This window comes from Cebus imitator, unplaced genomic scaffold (assembly GCF_001604975.1).
Source record: "Cebus imitator isolate Cc_AM_T3 unplaced genomic scaffold, Cebus_imitator-1.0 Scaffold67, whole genome shotgun sequence".
In the NCBI taxonomy this organism is placed as follows: Eukaryota; Metazoa; Chordata; class Mammalia; order Primates; family Cebidae; genus Cebus; species Cebus imitator.
This window is the reverse complement of record NW_016107382.1, coordinates 3662907-3670913: the sequence shown is the minus strand read 5'-3', so window position 1 is coordinate 3670913 and position 8007 is coordinate 3662907. Positions and strand designations below refer to the sequence as shown.

At 40.2% G+C, this 8007-nt stretch overlaps 1 long non-coding RNA gene across 1 annotated transcript in view; it reads left to right on the top strand.

Annotated features, from left to right (window-relative positions):
• Positions 1 to 297: 297 nt before the first annotated feature.
• LOC119471629 overlaps positions 298 to 8007 on the top strand; it is an 8247-nt gene continuing 537 nt past the window's right edge. The window contains exons 1-3 of the long non-coding RNA XR_005200690.1: positions 298 to 540; positions 6015 to 6132; positions 7396 to 8007. The exon at positions 7396 to 8007 is cut by the window's right edge and continues 537 nt beyond it. This is a non-coding gene — a long non-coding RNA (uncharacterized LOC119471629). The remainder of the gene's footprint in view (positions 541 to 6014; positions 6133 to 7395) is intronic.

The following is an 8007-nucleotide window of genomic DNA, read 5'->3' as shown; positions in this document are numbered from 1 at the left end:
GCTCCTCCTGCCGTCCCCGCAGGAAACTTTTCTCGCAGGGCCCGCTCCGTCCATCCCGCGCGGGTCCCAGACGGTGGGCCTCGGTGGGCTCCTCTCCTGGGCAAGGGCCCAGACCCCGCGACGCGCCTGTCTCTTTAAATTCCAGCTGCGCGGCTGGGAAACAGCGCCACTCGCCGCCCAGGCCGGCTGGAGGCTGCGAGCGAGCTCGCGCTTTCGCTCCCGGCTGCGCGCCGCGGAGAGCTCGGCTCGGCCCGCGGGCTGCACGGCGGCGGCGGCGGCGGCGGCGGCGCGGGGCGGGGAGGCGCGGCCCGGCCGAGGAGGGAAGAAAGAGCGAGCCGGGCCGGGAGAGGCGCCGCGCCCGGTCCCGCGCCCGCTCTTAGCGGCCCGACCGGTTTCTTTCTGGGTGACAAGGATGTGCCTGGGTTGGCTTTTCTTTTTTTTCCTCCATCTCCTTAAGACGATTTCCATAGTAACCTGATCAAGTGGCTCAATTTCGCAAACCTGAGGATTTCCGCGGCCCGCCGGCAAGACCTCGGCCAGGTAACGCTGCTATCGCCCCCTCTTCCATTGCAAACAGCTGCGCTCCTTGCAAAGTTCCTTTTGTGGAAAATCGCCCAGCCCTACGGAGCCCGGGGTATTTGCAACAGCGTGTTCGTTTCCAGGTGCCTGCCACGGGTCTCCTCCCTGCTGCTTCTGCAGGACCCATGATCAGATTATTTTTAAAAATTGTTCTTGGTCGTCTCCCCCGCCCCCTCCCCTTTATTTTTTTCCTCTTCGCTGCGCTCCTCTCGGCTTTTCCCCTGACACTAGTGATGGGGGCGCGGGGGGACGTCGGGGGCGGGGGTGGCCAGCGCAGTCCTGGGAGTGGCGGGATCGGATGAGCTGGCTGCGGTGGGCCACTTTGGGCATCTCGGCGTGGCCAGCGCCGGGGTCACGGGGAGGGCTGTCAGCGCCGCGGCGGCGGAACCCGAGGTCTCCGGACAAGTGACGGAGGGATGCAGGCTTGGGGGTGATGGAGCGCTCGGCTGGTGGCTGGTGAGCGTCCATATATCATAGCTCTCCTTCCCACTCCCCCGCCCCTCTTCGGGTTTCTCTCTTTCTCTTTCCCAGTCCTCATTTCTTCCTTCCTTTACTCACCACTTGCTTCATTCCATTTCCTATTTTTTTCCTCCCCTCATTTCCTTTTTTTCCCTTTCCCCTTTAAAGAAAGGGGGATCCTTTGCAACCCTATCGTTCTGCCAACATGGAATAGCTGTGAAACCTGCAGCGTGGCCACCTCAACCTGGTCGTTTTCAGATCCGTCCTCATCCATCAACATATTTGTTTCCTGAGTCTATTGATTTCCCTGAATTCTGCAGAAATGCATTCTAAGCTAGGCGCCTGTATGTCAGAATCAGTTCTGCAGCTAGCTTCCGTGCTCCAAGTATGACATGTATTGTAAGGGCTGCATATGTTTTAAATCCATATAAGCCGTGGGTATAAATAAATGTAGCTTTGAAAAAATAGCCTATTCTAGATAAACTTCCCTCTTAAATTATTTGATGTACTCTTCCCCCTCTTTGACATTTAATTTTAGGAAAGTTGGGAGACAGGTTCTTGTCCTCCAGTTTTTGAGGAACATGCAACTTCTATTATCTTAATTATCTACTCTTTGAACGTCACTCACATTTGCTTACCCAGCCAGTGGAACTAGTGGGTCATAATTAAGGTTCGGATGCTTGCTTCCAAAGTCCAAGCTGGCTGGAGTGCCAACCTCTGGTACAGGGTGCTAAGAGAACTGGAGAGCCAGGCAGACCTTGCCAAAGGATAAAGACATAGCAACTCTTGTGTGAAATAGCGAGATTCAGACTTCAGTCCTGGAAACAAGAAAATACAATGAAACCAAGCTTTTAGTTTGTTTTTGGTTCTTAGCATGGGTACAACTAGGTAGGTATAAATTAGTACTTCTTAAAAACGATCCACTCTAGTTTAGAATGTATTCCTTGTTTATGTTGAGGCATTTTCCTTACTGTGGTTATATATATTTTTTCTTTGAAACATGTCTGTATCATGTGAAAACAAAGGCAAAAACAGGATGACTTTCATTTGTCCACCAAAATTTTATTTCTGGTTATTTGATTTTTAAAAATCTAGTTGTTTTGCTCAAGTTTTCCTGAGATCAAAATATTTTACTTGGGAAAATGATTCTAATCAATGTTTTTCTTCCACTCTGTTTTAGAAGTGCATATAGTTTTTATAGAAAAAAAGTCTCAGTTTGAGAGAGCTCTATTTGCCTCTTTTCCTTTGTCTGCAGATTTGTATTTTAACTTCAACTATTAATATAGGATAAAGGATCTTAGGGCAGATAATAGGTCAGGCAGAAGGGAAACTACTGATATAATAGAAAATATATGTAAACCAAGAGAAGTAATTATTGACATGCCACTCCACACTATTGTTGTCTTTGTTTTTAACCAATTTAAAGGCTGTACACTGAAACTATTATTTTCTTAATTCTTCACCTAATACTGTTTATACCGAAGATCATATTTATCCAGTTCAGATGAATATTTACAAAAGATTTAAAATTCGCTTGCCAGTGAAATCCAAATAGCATGTTTTTCTTCTAATATTTTCTTTCTGGTGAACAGTGATAGTAATAATGGTCCTTCATTATTGTTTTTATCTGACTTCCAATTTTGCTGTTTCCTGGGTGGGTGGGTTTTTCATGACACATTTACAAGATGCTCTTGGCTGGTTGGCTGGAATTCGAATGCACAATTAATTGTAGGTGCAATATAATGCTCATTTTCTCTTGTTCTTGGTTTGAGATGTCATGCCCTTTTGGTCACTTATATTTTGGTGTGACTGTCTTTATGTGTGTGTATGTGTGTGAAGGATTTAACAGTCTGTTCTAATTAAGTGTCGTGTGATTTGAAGTTAAAAGGCATATTAGTGACAAGCCATAAATTTCTCTTATTTATAGTACATTTATCCTGAAACTCTTTTCCCCATTGTGATTTCTTCTGTGCATGGATCATTTAATGAAAGGTTGGCAATAATGAGCTATTTTTTATAATGGGGAAAAAAATCCCTCAAGTTTACTTAACAAGTCATGTTTTTATACAGAGAGATTAGCAAATATTTCTGATAGAATATTTTAATGGACTGAGTTGCTGACCACTGCTAATTACCAAGAATACATTTTCTTAATTCTGAAATTGCTCTATCAAGTTGTCTGGAGTACTCCAAGTGACTCATCTTGTAACCCACGGCAACAAGAAGTGGTTGTTATGGGTGCAAGCTGAGGTATGGTCATACTTTGTTTGCACTCGGACTAGATATGAAAAGAATGAGTGTACTGGCTTTTTTTGTGTAGATGAACGTTAACTTTTTGACTTTAGTCAGAACTACACATCCCAGGCCTTGTTTTGCAATGTCCCTTTGCTCTTCATTTACAGTAGGTCTTCACTTAACTTACTTGATAGGTTCTTGGAAACTGCAACTTTAGGCAAAGTGAAGTGTAATGAAATAATTTTATCACAGTCTCACTGGTAGAAACAAAACTTAAGTTCCCATGGTATGTTTCTGGCCGCAAAAACATCACCAAACTTCTCAAAAACACTTTAATATTGAGCATTCAAATAAATGTAAGCTACATACACATCTAAGAAGGATGACTAAAAACTAGATCAATATTTATCCAATTATTTTAGTTCAGGGTCATAGGTGGCTAGAGCCTAACCCAGCAGCTCAGGGCACAAGGTGGTAACCAGCCCTCGACAGGACACCCTCCTCTTGCAGGGCACATTCACACATGCCCACACTCAGACCTGGATCATTTACATGCACCTATTCGCCTACCATGCATATCTTTGATATGTGGCAGGAAGCAGAAGTACCTGGAGAAAATCCACACAGACATGGGGAGAATGTACAAACTCCACCCAGACAGTGGACCCAGCTGGGGATCAACGTTTTGGTAACGTTATAATGAAATGACATTGACAAATGATGTTGCTCCAGGACCTGCTGTACTTGGGGGGCGTTAGAAAATTCTCAGAAAACAGATGTTCAATGCTGTCTTTTTAATGGAAAATAACTTATAGAGAAGTGTGCATGTGTGACATTGTCTGTAGCAGGAATCATTAGGATGAGAATCAGACATGAGAGGTGGTGCTAACTTCAGGAATGTTGAGACTCAGGGAGCTGTGGATGGGAGTAGAAGCCAGGAGGCCAGGGTTAGTAGGTTCCTACTTCTTACTGACTCAGCTATTCTTTTGATGGCTTCTTTATTCACAGATGTCATCTAGCTTTGTTTTCTCAAGAAAAAAAATGAGCATTTCCTGTTATGAATTCTCAAACATATGCATATTTGACATAGACACATAGGTGCACATATGTAGCAGTAATGGATACTAAATGACACATTCAGGGGAAGCAGAAAAGACTTCTGAATAGACTGGAGAACTTTCCTTGGACTATTGATGGACGGGTAATGATGTAGTTTTTCTTACATTCAGAAGGCTAATATATTACCCTCTATGTTCTATGGATAAAGGCAGTAGATGCTCAAGGAAGAATCACATAATACGCATAATAAATCCAGGAGGTATTACCCTTTTACTTATGTGAATGCAAGTGAGTAATACATTTAGCCCACTTTAACCATTTACGACTTCTTTCTCTTCTCCCATTTTGTAAGCAAAAGTAAGTTTCTGAAAGGTTAAATGGACCTCAGGATGGGAAAAATTCCCAGAGCTATCTTTCTGCACAGACTTCATTTTTTCTCCCAAGTCTGACTGTCAACTATAATATCTGATATGAGCCTCTGGTGCTGATGTTTCCATAGGTCATCATCCTTCTGTGTCCCAGATGAAGCCTCATGTCGAACGTTGCAATATCACAGATTCTGAATTTAATGCATCATTAAAGTTGGTTATGTAACCCAATGGCCTTGTTAAACTCCAGATTTTTAAAATTATATGTATTTACTATTCTCTTATTTTAGAATGATTTCACAATGTTCAGAAGAAATAAGCCTGGTCCCTGCAAAGACTTTAAAAGCTGCTTGTTCACATCATTAGATTGTACAATGCTTGTATGATGACATTTTTTTGCTAATCTATGCAACATCTTCATAACAATTGTGCACATTTTAACTATGTCAGTTAATTAGGACCTAGAGACTTGAAGATCTGGAAGCATTGCTGGTGACATAGAGCAAAAACTTTCTTGAGAATAGAAAGTCAGTGTTTTGACAAGAAGTGATTTAAAACAGTTCAGGTATAGCCAGGAAGGTTTAAACCTTAAGTATTATTTCTTTCATCTTGATTTGTATATATTTGATCTATTTAATCATATTAATAGAACTTTGGGTCTTATAGCCAGCTCTCATTTTTCTCTATTGGAAAAGATCTAAGTCCCCTTCCTTCCTTGGTGGCTTTTGTTAGGTTTGTAGACATAGCAATGAAGAATTAATGGTACTTTTATACACTAATACTGCCAATATGACCATAAAATCATATCCCTTGGGAATTTTTTCCCTCAGTCAAAAGAAGCATCTGTTATTGAATACAATCTTATGCTACCTTATTAAGATGTATCAAACACCCTGGTTGCCTAATTGTCTTGGTCCGTTTTAAGGCAGTATTGCCCAACAATTAAAGATGTAGCTTCTAGAGGAGACTTTGAGTTTGAATTCTTACTCTTCCACTTATTATATAGGTGATCTTGAGTAAACTTCTTACCCTGAGTCTCAGTATCCCCATCTTTAAAATAGTTGTAGAGAATAATTTTTGTGTTGATTAAATGAGAATAATATTTAGGAGAGCTCCCAGCGTATAGCAAATATTCATTAGATATCAATTGCTATCATTTTGATGTTCCATACTGCTGATGTTGAAATGTACAGCAAGGCCACAGTTATTTTCTGTTTGGATTTATTTTTCTTTTAAAGTCTGAATGTAAACTGTAATATTGTGCTTATTTACATAGGAACTGTGATCTCTTTCCTCTCCCCCTGTCTACCTTAGCTTTTCCTTATAATCTCAAGCTAAAAACAATGACCAGGTGCCTAAGAGATAAGAATGCTCTTTGTTTGAACTCATGACATTTCAGTGACCTGGATGAGATTGGAAACTATTATTCTAAGTAAAGTAGCTCAAGTATGCAAAACCAAACATTGTATGTTCTTACTCATAAGTAGGAGCTAAGCTATGAGGATGCAAAGGCATAAGAATAACACAATGGACTTTGGGGACTCGGGGAAAGGGTGGGAAGTGGGTGAGGGATAAGACTACAAATAGGGTGGAGTGTATACTGCTCAGGTGATGGGTGCACCAAAATCTCACAAATCACCAGTAAAGAACTTACTCATGTAACCAAACACCACCTATTCCCCAATAACCTATGGACATAAAAAATTTAAAAAATACTCCTTTTTTGCAGGGGGCAGGCAAAGGGTGAGGGTAGACTCCGTCTTTGACTTTCCAGAAAAGCTTATCTCAACCTATTTTTTATATATGTAGTATGAAAGTTATCCAAGAATTTTTATTCAAAAGTTGAAATCAGGATTAGCTATAGTGTAATATGTTATAAAAACAACAAAAATGTGACAAACGTGAATTGCTGGCTTTAGTATTACAGAGCTGTTCACTTAAGCTGTGACTGCCTACTAAAACCCTAATGTAATCCTAAAACTACAAGCTCGCTAAAGAAAATTGTGGAATATTTTTTGTGTGAAGTCATTTGAAGTCTTATTTATGAGAAGATGTCATTTGGTAAAAGATGTAATATTTCATTCTTAATTTATTTTTCTTTGTGTGCTCCAATATTCTGGGCTTCATTGCATAAGTAATTTTCTTTCATATTGAGATGTCCTTATCTTCAAAATGAATTATTGAATTATTATACCTATTTAAACATTTTTATTAAGGAAAGTTTTGAATGGACATGAAATTAGGAATGATGATATGATGGATTTCAATGGATCCATCGAGTTTCCACAAGTTAGGTAACCTCTTCAGATCCTTTCCTGTTATTCTCTGACTATGAAAATTATAATTCACTCTGATTTTGAGGATCTAGAATATCTGCTTTTTAATAATATGGATCTAAATATTATTTAAATATGGATAATATTGATGCTAAAGTGATACAAACCCCAAACATTTAATGGCAAGTCAGTAAACTAATGTATACAAAATGATAAGTGAAAAATGTGTTAGAACTGAGAAAATATAAGAAGTCAGGGTTAGAAAACACGAGATTAGTTTGATTCAACATTTGAGCATCTCCTTCAAAGAGCTTATAAGATTTCATGATTAATTCCATATTATCATAAGTAAGAATACTTTTCAGAAAATTGGACAATAAATAGTTCTAAAAGTATGTTGAGCATTAATCTTTCATTAGGAAGCTCATCTGAAGATTGTAACAGACAGCCCCGGAGATGGTCCCCAGTGATCTTTGCCTATTGCTATTCATGCTTTGTGACGTCCCCTCCCACATTGTATATTCTGTGTGATCAATGGAAGATGATGGAAGTGATGGTGTATGACTTCTGAGGAAGTATGACTTCTAAGGCTGTCATAAAAGATATTGCAGCTTCCACCTTCCTCTGTTAGATCACATACTCTGGAGAGAGCCAACTGCCATGTCTTGGGAACACTCAAGCAGTCCATGGAGATTCATGTGGCAAGAAAGTAAGGCCTTCTACCTATAGCACCAATTTACCAGTTGTACGAAGAAGTCACCTTGGTAGAGGGTCCTCACGCCCTGGAACTCTTCAGATGACTGCAGTCCTGGATAACACTGTATATCGCCTTGAGAGTCCCTGAGCCAGAACCAACCAGCTAATAAATTTCTGAAATCCTTACCCACAGAAGCCTTGTGAATTGTTAAATGTTTATTGTTGGAATCTGCTAAATTTTGGAGTAATTTATTATGCAGCAGCAATAGATAACTAGTATTTATAATTACAACCCTGATGCAGTTTAAGGTTTTTGTGTTAGTTATCACAGTTTT